Here is a 16,749-nt window from a genome sequence, read left to right as displayed (position 1 = left end):
CCACACGCATTGTGAACCTGGGTCCACACGTATTGTCGACTGGATCCACGCACATTGCAGGGATCCACGCACATTGTGGACCCAGGTCCACACGTATTGTTGACTGGATCCACGCAATTGAGGTTTGGGATCAACGCGCACTGTGGACCCAAGTCCACACTGTATTGTAGACTGGATCCTCAATTTAAGCAACTACAGTAGGGTCCACAGAATTGTGGATATCCTCAATTTAAGCAACTACAGTAGGGTCCACAGAATTGTGGATATCCTCAATTTAAGAAACTACAGTAGGGTCCACAGAATTGTGGATATCCTCAATTTAAGCAACTACAGTAGGGTCCACAGAATTGTGGATATCCTCAATTTAAGAAACTACAGTAGGGTCCACAGAATTGTGGATATCCTCAATTTAAGCAACTACAGTAGGGTCCACAGAATTGTGGATTGGGGTCCACACGCATCGCATTGTGGACCCGGGTCCACATGTATTGTAAACTGGATCCACGCACAATGCAAGGGTCCACATGCATTGTGAACCTGGGTCCACATGTATTTTGGACTGGATTCACGCACATTACAGGGGTCCACACGCATTCAATTGTTGACGGGATCCACGCACATTGAGGATTGGGGTCCACATGCATTGTGGACCCAAGTCCACACGTTATTGTAGACTAGATCCACACACATTGTGGTCCCAGGTCCACACGCATTGTGGACCCGGGTCCACACGTATTGTAGACTGGATCCACACACACTGTGGTCCCGGGTCCACACATTGTGGACTGGATCCACACACATTGCAGGGGTCCACAAGCATTGTGGGCCCGGGTCCACACGTATTGTGGAATGGATCCACGCACATTGGAGGTGTCCACATGCACTGTGGACTGGATTCATACACATTGCAAGGTCGACACGCATTGTGAACCTGGGTCCACAGGTGTGTTGGATTGGATCCACGCACAATGCAGACCGGGGTCCACACGCATTGTGAATTGGAATTCAAGCTGAAATTGGACCAGATTATGTATATATATGTAGTTAACACATTGTGTATTTTCAAATTATTGACCAGGGTGCACAATTATTGTGAACAGGATCCACGCGAATTACGGGATGGATCCATGCGCATTTAAACCGAGGTCCACGTGCATTGTGAACCATGATTCAAGTTAAAACTAACCAGATTATGTATAATTATAATTAACATATTATGTATTTTCAGATAACAAATCATGTATATTCAGTTATGATTGAATATGCATAATATGTTAACTAAATGTACATAATTTGTTAACAGTAAGTGCATAGTCTGGGTAAAAAGATGTATATATGTATCTATATATACAAAACTCTCCATCAGATATTCTTTTAGAGTATTCTAAGTTCTAGTCAAATTGGTCTCACAAAGTATAATTTTATTCATAAAATACCTAATCTATATATATATATATATATATATATATATATATATATATATATATATAGATAGATAGATAGACACACACACACAGGTTCACAGAGAGGGAGTGTGTGAAAGGGGGCTGTTGGATTGAGTATAAAGAGAAATCTTGGGCAAAACAGAGATGTGCAACCACCCATTCTCTGTAAAGCCTCATTCTTTGAGTAGATTATAAACAAAAAGGGATAAGTTTCAAATATATGCCATCCTACTAGAAACAGCTGTCAAACAACAACAGTGACAGGTTTCTTACTTTTGAGGCTCAGCTCCGTGTTACTGATGGGGGCAAAAGAGAAGCCATAGCCACCATGGCTGCAAAAACCGGGATAATCTTGCATGATATGTAGTTCAATAAAGAATATGTAGTTCAGTAAAGAATTTCCTTTGACGGCATAATAATGGCTGCAATCTTGATTAAAGAACATTTAGTTTTGAACTTGAAAGCAAACACACAAAGAGTATTAAATTTCTTTAATGAGTATAAGTATTAGATATGTAATTCACTAAAGAATTTCCTTTGATAGCATAACAATGGCAGCAACTGCAATTAAAGATCATTTACTTTTGAACTTGAGCTACTAATGGATAATGCAGCAATCAAATATATGGAGGTTGAGGCTCAGACCCATATAATTCCAGGATTGAAATGCTTGGCACTGTCATGGCTGCAAACCCCAACTTATAGTGTGAAAATATTCACAAACAAGTCCAGGTTGCCCTGCCAAATACAGGTAAATCATCTGAACACCATTTTTTGCTCAAAAGATCCATCATCATCACCACCTCATAAATCTCTTTATATATAGGTATTCACACATACACACATTCATGAGTACAAAACCACCAAATTACCATCACACAGCAAATCAATAACTATATGGTCCACAGCAGTCAGCAATAACATTACCAATAATATACTTACTACAGGTAGTAACTCACTAAAGCTTAGCTAGATATCTGAAAGATCATACGGAGTATATATATATACACACACAAACACCGGTTCACAGACACAGAGTGTGCGAAAGGGGGCTGTTGCATTAAGTATAAAGAGAAATCATGGGCAAAGCAGAGATTTGCAACCACCCATAAAAATTCCATATTCTCTGTAAAGCCTCATTCTTTGAGCCGATTATAAAGAAAAGGGGTAAGGGTCAAATATATGCCCTCCTACAGTCCTACTAGAAAGGGTTGGCAAACATCAACATCAACAAGATTCTTACTTTGAGGCTCAGCTCCATGTTCTTGATAGGGGTAAAAGAGAAGCCATTGCCGCCATGGCTGCAACATCGGTATTATTCCGGGTTGCCACGCCAAGATACGGGTCATTTAATCTCAATTGCCCAGATAAGTAGCTCAGAAAGAACAGAAACCAAGAAATATCATCATCGCCTCACTTTCAAGCTTCAGGGCATCTAGCCATCCAACACAGATTAAGCAAGCAGCAATAGTTTATAGAATACAGACAACCAAAAACAGAGATTCCAGGAAAAGAGCAGAAATTAAAACCAAATGAGGATAGAACGTAATATATGCATTCCATTTCCAGAGTAACGAAAGGGCTGTTGAAATATGGAGAAATCATTGGCAAGAACAGAGAAGGTCAACCACCCTTTCAACAAAAACCCCCAACTCTCTGTTGCCTCTTTCCCTCTTCATTTCTGAGCTACCTCGTAAAGTACAGGGACACAGACACACAGTTAGGACTACAGCCTCAATTTAAGCAATTACAGTAGGGTTCACGGGCATTGTGGATCGGGGTCCACGCGCATTGTGGACCAGGGTCCACATGTATTGTAAACTGGATTCACGCACATTGCAAGGGTCCACACATATTGTTGACAGGATCCATGCACATTGCAGGGGTCTACACGCATTGTGGACCCGGATCCAAACATATTGTCGACTAGATCCACGCACATTGCAGAGGTCCACGCGCATTGTGGACCCAGGTTCACACGTATTGTGGACTGGATCCACGCACATTGATGATCGGGGTCCACACGCATTGTGGACCCAGGTCCACACGCATTGTGGACCCAGGTCCACACATATTGTAAACTGGATCCGTGCACATTGCAAGGGTCCACACGTATTGTGGACCGGATCAACGCACATTGCAGGGGTCCACACGTATTGTGGACTAGATCCGCAGACATTGCAACGGTCCACACGCATTGTGAACCCAGGTCCACACGTATTGTGGACTGGATCCACGCACATTGCAGGGTTGACACCTATAAAAATGAATTCAACCTATAAATCTAAGACTAAAAATGAAATTATAGAAAGAGGGGGGGGGGGGGGGGGGGGGGCGGGCTTCTCATCAAGATTCCTTTAGCAGGCATTGAAAGTGTAAAAACAACCACCTTCCAACTTCATATTCCCTTGCCAAAGCACCTTCCCAAGTGTCATCTTTCAATCGAAAACTATTGCCAAAAAACGCAAGAAAGAATTCCAACCCGACACCTGCAAAAGCTCACTGCTAAAATGTCTGTAAATACACATTCTTTATGCAGAAGCTTGAAGTAAAATAGAAATTGCACTTTTGAATAAAGTGTCAGCAGTAGTTTTGAGGCTCAGATCAATGTTTTAATGGGGATAGAGAGAAGCCCACGCCGCCATGGCTGCAAATAACCAGGTTATGTTCCGGATTGCCATGCCAAGATACGGGTTGGATCAGCTCAGCTACCCAAATCAGCAGCCCAGAAAGGAAAACAGAAACAGAACAATATCATCATAGCCTCGCTAAGAGAAGGAATCACTGTTGAATAGGAACATATATGAGTAGAAACTAATGGAGATAGAACATCAGCATAAGAGAACTTTCACAAGCACACCACCATGAAAATGGGAGAAAATTTTACCTTACTTGAACAGGACCTAAATAAATTACTGTAACAACATTCTATCTATCTTTCCATCTGTCTGCTTAATTCAATAATTCCCATTTCTCAGTAAAACAAAAAGGGCTGTTGAAAATGGAGAAATCACTGGCAGAAAAAACAGAGCGGTTCAACCACCCTTTCGCGAAAATCCCAAACTCTGCTGCCTCATTCCCGCTTCCTTTCTGGGCTGCATGGCCTATTTCTCAGGTAAAAAGCCTTTCCCTCTTCAGTCCGGCTTCCATGGAAGAATGTCAGGCATGAGATTACTATAAATTATTGTTGTTTTCTTGAAAAATGAAGGGCTGTTGGTTTTTTATTTCATGTAAATGAAAACAGAGAAATCATAAGCTGAAACCAAGAGGGTCAACCACCCTTAGAAGAAATCCCAGCTCTTGGTTCGCTTCATTTTTGCCATCTTTCTAAGTGAAACCTATTCCATCTTTAAAATGTATATAGAGACTGGGGCTCAGATTTTCATAATTCTGATATTTAAACACTTGACACCACCTTGGCTGCAAAATCCCAGCTAGTCAATGAGAAAATCCAGGTTGCCATGCCAAGACATGGGTCATATAATCAAAATACACTTACTTTGCTCGAAAGTATATCATCATTGCCCCATAATCAACTTTCTTTTCCTCTTCCATGGTTTGTGTTTTCAAATATTGACGTTGTGATTTGTAAGTTAAGCAAACACTGAACTGAGAATAGATAACACAATTACACAGAAGTAAAAACAGGAAATCAAGGTCTAACCACAAAAGAGTTACCAACTATGGAAATTCTCCATGTAAACCCTCAATCTTGAGCTTACACTTAGGGTCTGTTTACTAACCTGAGAGTATCGTATGGGAAACCTTGCTGAAATATATCCACAGAACCACAGATACATCCACACACATATTGTGTGTGTGGAAGGGCTGTTGCATGGAAGAAACAAAAGCAAATCATAGGCTAACCAGAGAAGTGCAACCACCCAAAAAAAATCTCCATTTCTCAGTAAAGCCTCATTCTTTAAGTTGGAATGTAATGGGGCCGTAAATGAACAGGTCTCCTATAGCTTGAGGCTCAGATTTGTTTTCATATGGGGGCAAGAGAGAAGCCAACATCGCCAAGGCTGCAAAAACCGGGCATATTCCGGACCACCCTGCCAAGTTACGGATCAGATCATCTCAAGTGCCCAAAATTAGTGGCCCAGAAAGAAGCAGAAACAGAAAAACATCATCATAGCCTCATATTGTGGAAACAATCTGGGTCAATAGCATTTTTCCCTCATAAGATTACAGGTAACCAAAGAATGTATCAGAAAACAGACTTCCACAAGCAGAAAGAAAAGGCTTTGAGAAGAACAGCTTCAAAAGCAAATAATCACAGAATTTGTACGCTTTCCCTTTCTTTTTTGGGCAAAAAAGAATGAAAGGGCTGTTGGAAATGGAAAAATCATTGTCAAACAGAACTGTCAACCACCCTTTCAAGAAAATCCCAAATCTCTGCTGCCTCTTTCTCTCTTCCATTCTTGGCTATGTCAAAGGTGCATTGGGTGGCCGGTGAAGCTTGTATGAATTTTGATTATAAAACACATAATATACTTTGGGTGGTTGGTATAATATGAAATTGATTCATGCATAATTGTATAAACAGAGTTGCAATTAATATTAAGTTCCAAGTATGATAAAAGCAAAATGTTTTAAATCCAAACTTAATAGATAGTATAGATATTAATGAAATCTAAGATAGACATTATTCTTAAGGAAATGTATGATATTGGTATTTGGTTAGAAGACTGTTATTAAGTTTCTTTAATGAGAGTATAGGTATTAGATATGCAGTTCAATAAAAAATTTCCTTTGACAGCATAACAATGGCTGCAAATGCAATTAAAGATCATTCAGTTTTGAACTTGAAAGCAAACACATAAAGAGTATAAAATTTCTTTAATGAGAAGTATTAGACATGTACTTCACTAAAGAATTTCCTTTAAACCTAAAACCCTAAACCCAAAAAGAATAGAACTATATGTTCCACAGACATAACAGTACCAATAATACACTTAGTACAGGTAGTAATGAACTAATCCTTAAGCTAGCAAGCTGAAACATCGTATATATATATATACACACACACACACACAAGTAACACGCAGTGTGTGAAAGGGGGTTGTTGCATGGAGTATATATATACACACACACACACACAAGTAACACACAGTGTGTGAAAGGGGGCTGTTGCATGGAGTATGAAAAGCAATCAAGGGCAAAACAGAGATGCGCAACCACCCATAAGAATTCCATATTCTCAGTAAAGCCTCATTCTTTGAGCCTGTTATAAAGAAAAGGGTTAAGGGTCAAATATATAGAGATTGAGGCTCAGATCCCTATAATTCCAGGATTGAAATGCTTGGCACCGCCATGGCTGCAAACCCCTGCTTGGGTGTGAAAATATTCACAAACAAGTCAAGGTTGCCCTGCCAAGATACAGGTCAAACATCTCACTACCATTGTTTGCTCAAAAGATCCATCATCACCGCCTCATAAATCTCTTCATATATCATATATATGTATTCAAACACACATATGCAGGAGTACAAAACCACAAAATTACCACCACGCAGCATATCAAGAACTATATAGTCCACAGCAACAACATTACCAGTAATATACTTACTATAAGTAGTAACACTAAAGCTTAAGCTAGCTAGCTGAATCATCATATATATATATATATGCAGGTTCACAGACACAGAGTGTGTGAAAGGGGGCTGTTGCATTGAGCATAAAGTGAAATCATGGGCAAACAGAGATGTGCAACCACCCACAAAAGTTCAATATTCTCTGTATAGCCTCATTCTTTGAGCACATTATAAGAAAAGGGATAAGGGTCAAATATATGCCCTCCTACTAGAAAGGGCCGGAAAACATCAACATCACCAGGAATCTTACTTTGAGGCTCAGCTCCGTGTTACTGATGGGGGCAAAAGAGAAGCCATCGCCGCCATGGCTGCAAACCCGGTATTATTCCGGGTTGCCCCGCCAAGATACGGGTCAGTTAATCTCAATTGCCCAGATAAGTAACACAGAAAGAACAGAAACCGAGAAATATCATCATCGCCTCACTTTCAAGTTTCAAGGCATCTAGCCATCCGACAGAGATTAAGTTAGCAGCAATAGTTTATAGAATACAGACAACCAAAAACAGAGTTTCCATGGAATGAGTGAAAAAGATTGGGAAAACAGCAGTAATTAAAACCAAATGAGGACAGAATGTAATATGTTTTGGAGCATTGTGGGCATTTTTGAGATTCCACGATTTAAACCTGCCAGCTGAGAATTGAACACTCCATTTGTAGGTTCATGGCGCCAAAAATTATGCTTCCATAACCACCAACCTGGAGATTGTTCATGGAAAAATACTATAGAATATATGTCTGTTAGTGCAATAAAATATTCCAGATATAATTTTTACCACATTCAATTCTCAAGGTAAACTGTAATCCATCTGTGTGTATCTGTTCTATTTCATTTTCAGATGAACGGAAGGGCTGTTGAAATAAAGAGAAATCATTGGCAAGAACAGAGAAGGTCAACCACCCTTTCAACAAAAACCCAACTCTCTGTTGCCCCTTTCCCTCTCCATTTCTGAGCTACCTCGAAGATTCTTTTATCCGATTATAAGTAATGGGATAAAGGGCAATTATATGCCCTCCTACTAGAAAGGGTCGGCAAACATCAACATCAACAGGATCCTAACTTTGAGGCTCAGCTCCGTGTTCCTGATAGGGGTAAAAGAGAAGCCATCACCGCCATGGCTGCAAACCCGGTATTATTCCGGGTTGCCCCGCCATGATACGGGTCAGTTAATCTCAATTGCCCAGATAAGTAGCTCAGAAAGCACAGAAACTGAGAAATATCATCATCGCCTCACTTTCAACTTTCAAGGCATCTAGCCATCCGACAAAGATTATGCTAGCAGCAATAGTTTATAGAATACAGAATTACAGACAACCAAAAACAGAGTTTCCATGGAATGAGTGAAAAGAATTGGGAAAAGAGCAGAAAACCTAAAACCAAATGAGATGTAATCCATCTGTGTGAATCAGTTATATTTCATTTCCAGAGGAACGAAAGGGCTGTTGAAATCTGGAGAAATCATTGGCAAGAACAGAGGTCAACCACCCTTTCAACAAAAACCCAACACTCTGTTGCCTCATTCCTCTCCATTTCTGAGCTACCATGTAAAGTACAGGGACACAATTAGGACTACATCCTCAATTTAAGCAACTACAGTAAGGTCCACACGAATTGGGGATCGGGGTCCACTCGCATTGTGGACCCGGGTCCACATGTAATGTAAACTGGATTCACGCACATTGCAAGGGTCCACACGCATTGTGAACCCGGGTCCACACGTATTGTTGACTGGATCCACGCACATTGCAGGGGTCCACACGCATTGTGGACCCAGGTCCACATGTATTGTTGACTGGATCCACGCATATTGAGGATTGGGGTCCACACGTATTGTAGACTGGATCCTCAATTTAAGCAACTACAGTAGGGTCCACGCGCAATGTGGATCAGGGTCCACTCGCATTGTGGACCCGGGTCCACATGTAATGTAAACTGGATTCACGCACATTGCAAGGGTCCACACGCATTGTGGACCCAGGTCCACACGTATTGTTGACTGGATCCACACACATTGAGGATTGGGGTCCAAACGTATTGTAGACTGGATCCTTAATTTAAGCAACTTTAGTAGGGTCCACGCGCATTGTGGATCGGGGTCCACTCGCATTGTGGACCCAGGTCCACATGTAATATAAACTGGATTCACACACATTGCAAGGGTCCACACGCATTGTGAACCCGGGTCCACACATATTGTCGACTGGATCCACGCACATTGCAGGCGTTCACAGACATTGTGGACCCAATTCCACACGTATTGTAGACTGGATCCACGCACACTGAGGATTGGGGTCCACACGTATTGTAGACTGGATCTTCAATTTAAGCAACTACAGTAGGGTCCACGCGCATTGTGGATCGGGGTCCACTCGCATTGTGGACCCGGGTCCACATGTATTGTAAATTGGATCCACGCAAATTGCAAAGGTCCACACACATTGTGAACCCGAGTCCACACGTATTGTAGACTGGATCCACGCACATTGCAGGGGTCCACAGACATTGTGGACCCAATTCCACACGTATTGTTGACTGGATCCACGCACTTTGAGGATTGGGGTCCACACGCATTGTGGACCCGGGTCCACACGTATTGTAGATTGGATCCACACACATTGTGGTCCCGGGTCCACACATATTGTGGACTTGATCCACGCACATTGCAGGGGTCCACAAGCATTGTGGGCCGGGGTCCAAATGTATTGTGGAATGGATCCACGCACATTGGAGGGGTCCACATGCATTGTGGACTGAATTCACGCACATTGCATGGTCGACACGCATTGTGGACCTGGGTCCACACGTGTGTTGGACTAGATCCACGCACATTGCAGACCGGGGTCCACACGCATTGTGAATTGGAACTCAAACTGAAATTGGACCAGATTATGTACACACATATTGTGGACCATATATATGTAGTTAACACATTATGTATTTTCAAATTAGTGACCAGGGTGCAAACTTATTGTGGACAGGATCCACGCGCATTGCAGAATCTGGATTTAAGCTGAACATAGACAAAATTATGTATATATATATATAGTTAATATACTACGTATTTTCAGATTATGGACCGGGGTCCATGCATATTATGGGCTGGATCCACGCGAATTTAGACCGAGGTCCGCGTACATTGTGAACCAGGATTCAAGCTAAAACTAGACCAGATTATGTATAATTATAGTTAACATATTATGTATTTTAAGTTAACAAATCATGTATACTCAGTTATGATTGAATATGCATAATATTTTAACTAAATGTACATAATTTGTTAACGGTAAGTGCATACTCTGGGTAAAAAGATGTATATATGTATCTATATATACAAAACTCTCCATCAGATATTCTTTTAGAGTATTCTAAGTTCTAGTCAAATTGGCCTCACAAAGTATAATTTTATTCATAAATACCTGATCTATATATAAATATATATATATACACACACACACACACAAACAAGTTCACAGAGAGGGAGTGTGTGAAAGGGGGCTGTTGGATTGAGTATAAAGAGAAATCTTGGGCAAAACAGAGATGTGCAACCACCCATTCTCTGTAAAGCCTCATTCTTTTGAGTAGATTATAAACAAAAAGGAATAAGTTTCAAATAAACATCAACAGTGACAGGTTTCTTACTTTGAGGCTCAGCTCCGTGTTACTGATGGGGGCAAAAGAGAAGCCATAGCCACCATGGCTGCAAACCGGGATAATCTTGGGTCACCCTGCCAAGATACGGGTCAGTTATTCTCAAATGTCCAGAAAGCACAGAAACCGAGAAATATCATCAACATTGCCTCAATTTCAAGGCATCTAGCAATCCAACCAAGCTTAAGCTAGTAGGAAGAGTTTACAAAATACAGATGAAAAATGAGTTTCCGTCAAATTGGGTGAAAGGGATTGTGAAAACAGCAATACTTAACCAAATGAGGACAGAATATAATACATATAATCTATCTATCTGTGTATGTTATACTCCATTTCCAAATAACGAAAAGTCTGTTGAAAAATGGAGAAATGATTGGCAAGAACAGAGAAGACCAACCACCCTTTAAACAAAATCCCAACACTCAGTTGCCTCTTTCCCTCTTCATTTCTGAGCTTCCTCAAAAGGTACAGAGACACATTAGTTTAAGGTTAAGATTAAAGCCTCTATTATAAGACTAAGTTTACCCGTGCAATGCTTTCTCACTTTCAAGGTGCACTTTGGGCTTCAACTAAATCTTTCTTCTAACGAAATAACACTATATCAATAATTAGTGGTTCAACCTAGGTTCATAATCAAATTTGTACAGTGCAGACTTCATTTTCCAACTTTTTCACCTAGCATCTGGCATCAGATAGACTTAGTAGTGAAAAAAAAAGCACCAAAACACACACACACACACAGTATTAAGTTTCTTTAATGAGCAAAGGTATTACTGTATTAGATATGTAGTTCAATAAAGAATTTCCTTTGACGGCATAATAATGGCTGCAATCTAGATTAAAGAACATTTAGTTTTGAACTTGAAAGCAAACACACAAAGAGTATTAAATTTCTTTAATGAGGATAAGTATTAGATATGTAATTAAATAAAGAATTTCCTTTGATTAGCATAACAACGGCAGCAAATGCAATTAAAGATCATTTACTTTTGAACTTGAGCTACTAATGGATAATGCAGCTATCAAATATATAGAGGTTGAGGCTCAGATCCCTATAATTCCAGGATTGAAATGCTTGGCACTGCCATGGCTGCAAACCCCAGCTTGAGTGCGAATATTCACAAACAACTCCAGGTTGCCCTGCCAAGATACAGGTAAATCATCTCAATACCATTTTTTGCTCAAAAGATCCATCATCATCACCACCTCATAAATCTCTTTATATATACGTATCCACACATACACACATTCATGAGTACAAAACCACCAAATTACCATCACGCAGCAAATCAATAACTATATGGTCCACAGCAGTCAGCAATAACATTACCAATAATATACTTACTACAGGTAGTAACTCACTAAAGCTTAGCTAGATAGCTGAAACATCATACGGATTACGGAGTATATATATACACACACACACAAACACCGATTCACAGACACGGAGTGTGTGAAAGGGGGCTGTTGCATTAAGTATAAAGAGAAATCATGGGCAAAGCAGAGATTTGCAACCACCCATAAAATTCCACATTCTCTGTAAAGCCTCATTCTTTGAGCCGATAATAAAGAAAAGGGGTAAGGGTCAAATATATGCCCTTCTACAGTCCTACTAGAAAGGGTTGGCAAACATCAACATCAACAAGATTCTTACTTTGTGGCTCAGCTCCATGTTCTTGATAGGCGTAAAAGAGAAGCCATTGCCGCCATGGCTGCAAAATCGGTATTATTCCGGGTTGCCCCGCCAAGATACAGGTCAGTTAATCTCAATTGCCCAGATAAGTAGCTCAGAAACCAAGAAATATCATCATCGCCTCAATTTCAAGCATCAAGGCATCTAGCCATCCAACAGAGATTAAGCTAGCAGCAATAGTTTATAGAATACAGACAACCAAAAACAGAGTTTCCATGGAATGAGTGAAGAGGACTGGGAAAAGAGCAGAAATTAAAACCAAATGAGGATAGAATGTAATATATCTAATCCATTTCCAGAGTAACGAAAGGGCTGTTGAAATATGGAGAAATCATTGGCAAGAATAGAGAAGGTCAACCACCCTTTCAACAAAAACCCCCAACTCTCTGTTGCCTCTTTCCCTCTCCATTTCTGAGCTACCTCGTAAAGAACAGGGACACAGTTAGGACTACAGCCTCAATTTAAGCAATTAGAGTAGGGTCCACGCGCATTGTGGACCCAGGTCCACATGTATTGTAAACTAGATTCACGCACATTGCAAGGGTCCACACGCATTGTGGACCCAGGTCCACACATATTGTGGACTGGATCCACGCACATTGCACGGTGGACACGCATGTGGACCTGGGTCTACACGAGTGTTGGACTGGATCCACGCACATTGCAGACCAGGGTCCACACATTTTGAATCAGAATTCAAGCTGAAATTGGACCAGATTATGTGTATATATGTAGTTAACACATTATGTATTTTCAAATTATTGACCAGGGTGCACACTTATTGTTGACAGGATCCACGCGCATTGCACAATCTGGATTTAAGCTGAACTTGGACAAGATTATGTATATATATAGTTAACATATTACGTATTTTCAGAATATGGAGGGGTCCACGCGTATTATGGGCTTGATCCACACGCCTTAAGACTGAGGTCCACGTGCATTGTGAACCGGGATTCAAGGTAAAACTAGACCAGATTATGTATAATATTATGTATTTTAAGTTAACAAATCATGTATATTCAGTTATGACTGAATATGCATAATATGTTAACGAAATGTACATAATTTGTTAATTTGTTAACTGTATGTGCATACTCTGGGCAAAAAGATGTATATATGTATATATGTATATATGTATCTATATATACAAAAATCTCCATCACATATTCTTTTAGAGTATTCTAAGTTCTAGTCAAATTGGCATCGAAAGTATAATTTTATTCATAAAATACCTGATCTAAAACTATATATATATACATATATATATATATATATATATATATATATATACACACACACACACACATAGGTTCACAGAGAGGGAGTGTGTGAAAGGGGGCTGTTGGATTGAGTATAAAGAGATATCTTGGGCAAAACAGAGATGTGCAACCACCCATTCTCTGTAAAGCCTCATTCTTTGAGCAGATTATAAACAAAAAGGGATAAGTTTCAAATATATGCCATCCTACTAGAAAGGGCTGTCAAACATCAAAAGTGACAGATTTATTACTTTGAGGCTCAGCTCCGTGTTACTGATGGGGGCAAAAAGAGAAGCCATGGCTGCAAAAACCGGGATAATCTTGGGTCATCCTGCCAAGATACGGGTCAGTTATTCTCAAATGTCCAAAAAGAACAGAAACAGAGAAATATCATCAACATTGACTCAATTTCAAGGCATCTAGCAATCCAACCAAGCTTAAGCTAGTAGGAATAGTTTACAGAATACAGATGAAAAAAGAAGTTTCTGTAAAATTGGGTGAAAGGGATTGTGAAAATGGCAATGCTTAACCAAATGAGGACAGAATATAATACATATAATCTATCTATCTGTGTATGTTATATTCCATTTCCAAATAACAAAAAGTCTGTTGAAAATTGGAGAAATGATTGGCAAGAACAGAGAAGACCAACCACTCTTTCAACAAAATCCCAACACTCAGTTGCCTCAAAAGGTACAGAGACACATTAGTTTAGGGTTAAGATTAAAGCCTCTATTATAAGACTAAGTTTATCCATGCAATGCTTTTTCAATTTCAAGGTGCACTATGGGCTTTAACTAAATCTTTCTTCTAATGAAATAACATTATATCAATAATTAGTGGTTCAACCTAGGTTCATAATCAAATTTGTACAGTGCAGACTTCATTTTCCATCCTTTTCACCTAGTATCTGGCATCAGATGACTTAGTAGTGAAAAAAAAGCAGCCAAACACACACACAGAGTATCAAGTTTCGTTAATGAGTAAAGATATTACACTATTACTGTATTAGATATGTAGTTCAATAAAGAATTTCCTTTGACGGCATAATAATGGCTGCAATCTTGATTAAAGAACATTTAGTTTTGAACTTGAAAGCAAACACACAAAGAGTATTAAATTTATTTAATGAGTGTAAGTATTAGATATGTAATTCAATAAAGAATTTCCTTTGATAGCATAACAATGGCAGCAAATGCAATTAAACATCATTTACTTTTGAACTTGAGCTACTAATGGATAATAATGCAGCAGTCAAATATATAGAGGTTGAGGCTCAGATCCCTATAATTCCAGGATTGAAATGCTTGGCACTGCCATGGCTGCAAACCCAGCTTGAGTGCGAAAATATTCACAAACAAGTCCAGGTTGCCCTGCCAAGATACAGCTAAATCATCTCAATACCATTTTTTGCTCAAAAAGATCCATCATCATCACCACCTCATAAATCTCTTTATATATATGTATTCACACATACACACTTTCATGAGTACAAAACCACCAAATTCCCACCACGCAGTCCACAGCAATAACATTACCAATAGCTGAAGCTAGATAGCTGAAACATCATATATACGGAGTATATATATATATATATACACACACACCGGTTCACAGACACGGAGTGTGTGAAAGGGGGCTGTTGCATTGAGTATAAAGAGAAATCATGGGCAAAGCAGAGATTTGCAACCACCCATAAAAATTCCATATTCTCTGTAAAGCCTCATTCTTTGAGCCTATTATAAAGAAAAGGGATAAGGGTCAAATATATGCCCTCCTACTAGAAAGGGTCGGCAAACATTAACATCAACAGGATTCTTACTTTGAGGCTCAGCTCCGTGTTCCTGACAGGGGTAAAAGAGAAGCCATCGCCGCCATGGCTGCAAAACCGGTACTATTCCGGGTTGCCCCGCCAAGATACGGGTCAGATCATCTCAATTGCCCAGATGAGTAGCTCAGAACGAACAGAAACCGAGAAATATCATCATCACCTCACTTTCAAGTTTCAAGGCATATATCTATCTAGCCATCCGACATAGATTAAGCTAGCAGCAACAGTTTACAGATTACAGACGACCAAAAACAGAGTTTCCATGGAATGATTGAAAAAGATTGGGAAAATGGCAGTAATTAAAACCAAACGAGGGTAGAATGTAGTATATATAATCCATCGATCTATCTGCATCTAAATTATTCCATTTCCAGATGAACGAAAGGGCTGTTGAAATATGGAGAAATCATTGGCAAGAACAGAGAAGGTCAACCACCCTTTCAACAAAAGCCAGACTCTCTGTTGCCTCTTTTACTCTCCATTTCTGAGCTTCCTCGAAAAGTACAGAGACACAGAGTTAGTATTACAGCCTCTATTTAAGGTTCACGCACATTTCAGACCGGGATTCACATGTATTCTGCACTGAATCTGCACGCATTACAAACCGGGTTCCACACTCATTGTGAATTGGTATTCAAGTTGAACTTGGACCAAATTATGTATATATTTTTTGAAAGCAAAAATTATGTATATTTACTATTAACATATTACATTTTTTCATATTATGAATCGGGATCCACACGTATTCTGAACTGAATCCACACGCATTGCAGAATGAGTTTGTTTACACACAATTATGAAATTTGATTACCTCATTCAATTAAAAATTTCATACCCTAATTAAAAATGAGTATCATTTCAATTTATTAGTAATTTAATTTTTAAACTTAGATTAGTACTTTAAAATTTTTATTTTTATTTTTTTGTTCATATGCTTTAGATGTCATTATTATCTTAAGATCAATTACCTTAATTTTTTGTTTTTATATTTTTAAAATAAGGGAAAATGGCACTTTTTTCCCCTGAGTTATATACTTATAGCCATTTTTCCCCCTCAATTATTTAGGTAAGCACATTAGCCCCCTCAATTATTCTAAAAGTGGTGGTTTTTCCCCCTGATATATTAAATTGACATTTCTACCCTTAAAGTGAACATTTTATTTATTTTACTTCTCCAATAAATTATCGCGTATACGTAGGGATGACCACGGTTCAGATCAAACTGAACCGGACACTATAGCAATTGAATAAAAAGTTTTCGGTTATGATTCAGGT

The 16,749-nt window shown here is 39.4% G+C and overlaps 3 long non-coding RNA genes across 3 annotated transcripts; 2 read left to right on the top strand and 1 right to left on the bottom strand.

Moving 5' to 3' along the window:
- Positions 1–2,362: 2,362 nt before the first annotated feature.
- Positions 2,363–15,759, top strand: LOC109166208. The gene is made up of 2 exons (XR_002051615.1): positions 2,363–2,618; positions 15,403–15,759. It is a non-coding gene; the product is annotated as an uncharacterized LOC109166208 (long non-coding RNA).
- On the bottom strand, positions 7,615–12,100 carry LOC109166207. Its single transcript, XR_002051614.1, has 3 exons — positions 11,676–12,100; positions 10,680–10,765; positions 7,615–7,997 (listed from the first exon to the last, which is right to left on the bottom strand). It is a non-coding gene; the product is annotated as an uncharacterized LOC109166207 (long non-coding RNA).
- On the top strand, positions 9,952–10,428 carry LOC109166210. The gene is made up of 3 exons (XR_002051617.1): positions 9,952–9,961; positions 10,211–10,226; positions 10,349–10,428. It is a non-coding gene; the product is annotated as an uncharacterized LOC109166210 (long non-coding RNA).
- Positions 15,760–16,749: the final 990 nt, after the last annotated feature.

This window comes from Ipomoea nil, unplaced genomic scaffold (genome assembly GCF_001879475.1).
Source record: "Ipomoea nil cultivar Tokyo-kokei standard unplaced genomic scaffold, Asagao_1.1 scaffold3087, whole genome shotgun sequence".
NCBI lineage: Eukaryota > Viridiplantae > Streptophyta > Magnoliopsida > Solanales > Convolvulaceae > Ipomoea > Ipomoea nil.
The sequence above is the reverse complement of the archived record's forward strand: the minus strand, read 5'-3'. Positions and strand labels throughout refer to the sequence as shown.